Raw genomic sequence first — 1,802 nt, forward strand, 5'->3', positions numbered from 1 at the left:
TAAATAGTAAGCCCCTTTTGATGTCTAATGGTTACATACCCCCCAAGTATTGTTCACCTTATTTTGTTGTTGTTGTTGTTAAGTGCCATTGTATCGGTCTGACTCATAGTGACCCTGTGTGGGACGTCCAAGGAGCGGCTAGTGAGCTTGAGCCACTGACCTTGTGGTCAAACTGACATTGCAGTACAGAGCATTAACCCACAGCACCACACCAGGACTCCTTATACTTATCTGTTGTTTGGTTGAAAATTGAACCACAGGGAGATAAGTTCAGTTTCAGGCTTGAAGGGTGACTAGGACTCATAGTCCTGAAAGTTCCACCAGTCCCTATCCAAATGGGGGTTTGGGGGACACTAAAGGCACAAAGTGACTGGCTTACAAGTTTTCAAGAGGGAGTTTAGTTTCAGAGTGTGCAGGGGAAGGTAGAATACCCACTGAATAGTTTTCATCTTGTCTAGAAGGGTTTGGTGAAAGGAGATGGGGATAAGTCTTATGATTCAATAGTGAGCAATTGTTATCATGACTAACTGCGATGGTCATAACTGTAAAGGTAGAAGTTTTGTAACAAAAAGGTGGGAGTAGTTAATCTTACATTCCATGAACAGAAGACTCTAGGACCAACAAAGGAGAAAAGCAGAAGCAGAATGTGGGACTCTATCCAGAGAAGCAGCAACACCAGAGATGGAGGCAGAGATGAGGTCATGGAGAGATACAGCAGCTGAAGACTCTAGACCCATGGAAAGAGAAAGGCTGTGTGCTGGCGGCCAGGAGGCAGGTTTGCAGAATATGCCCTTTGGTTGTTTAAATTATTATATATTCCTGAGTGTTTTTGTGTACATCCAAAACAAAAATTAAATAGAGGGAATAGAAGCAAATACTGTTGAATGATGATGCAAATATTGTTGAATGATGATGCACGGAGTAGATTGTAATCATTGCAATGAAATGAAATACAATAGGATGAGTACAAAACCAATGTAAACTATCAGTAGTCAATTCACAATAAGAACTTTAAAAAGATACTGGAGGCCATAGGAGAGTTGGAGCTGCATGTAGGGAAAATGCCAGATTCAGAGCTTGGCAGGAAGTGGGACCAGTGCCTGGCCAATGTAGTCATGAAGATAGGTACTGGCTTGGGCTTAGGAATTATTTTCTCACTTAGCTCAAGTCTTCTTTAAAAGAAGACTGTGAAAAAAGAAAAAAGAAGACTGTGGCCATTGATTAGCCTTTGGTTCTGGCATGGGGTTAGGATTGGCCTACTCCAACTGTCAGCATGATTTGCAGGCTGCCTATCTTCTTCATGGAAAATATTTCAAAGAACATTGACAGGCCTGAGAACATCCCAGTGGGAGAAAAAGCGAAATCGTGTTTATTCCTCAGGAATATTGAAAGGCCCTGGAGTAAGCTGACATTCTTCAGGAACAATGTTGTCAATAACACTTTATACTCTAGCACACTGTTTCCGGTTTTTTCTCTGAAAAATTGTAAGGAAGTGGTCTTAAAGGAAATAAATTAAATAAAATAGGTACCCCCAACATCCCCCCCAAAAAAAATAATGGAATTTCCCCAACTTTTGCATGCATATGAGATGATTGAAAACACTATGGCTTGGGTCAGTCACACCTTAGCCCTCAAAGTCACGTCTTTACTCTATAACACTTGGAAGAGGTCTTTTGTAGATCTGCCCAATGCAATACCTCATGTCATTTGATTCCTTGACTGGGCACTGATTATAGATCCGAGTAAAATAAAATTATTGACAACTTTCATCTTTTCTCCAGCCCATGCTGGGGCTTGGAGCT

At 41.2% G+C, this 1,802-nt stretch overlaps 1 pseudogene; it reads left to right on the forward strand.

Annotated features, from left to right (window-relative positions):
- Positions 1-1,061: 1,061 nt before the first annotated feature.
- Positions 1,062-1,326, forward strand: LOC102832694 (annotated as a pseudogene).
- The last annotated feature ends 476 nt before the right edge of the window (positions 1,327-1,802 follow it).

This window comes from Chrysochloris asiatica, unplaced genomic scaffold (genome assembly GCF_000296735.1).
Source record: "Chrysochloris asiatica unplaced genomic scaffold, ChrAsi1.0 scaffold00197, whole genome shotgun sequence".
In the NCBI taxonomy this organism is placed as follows: Eukaryota; Metazoa; Chordata; class Mammalia; order Afrosoricida; family Chrysochloridae; genus Chrysochloris; species Chrysochloris asiatica.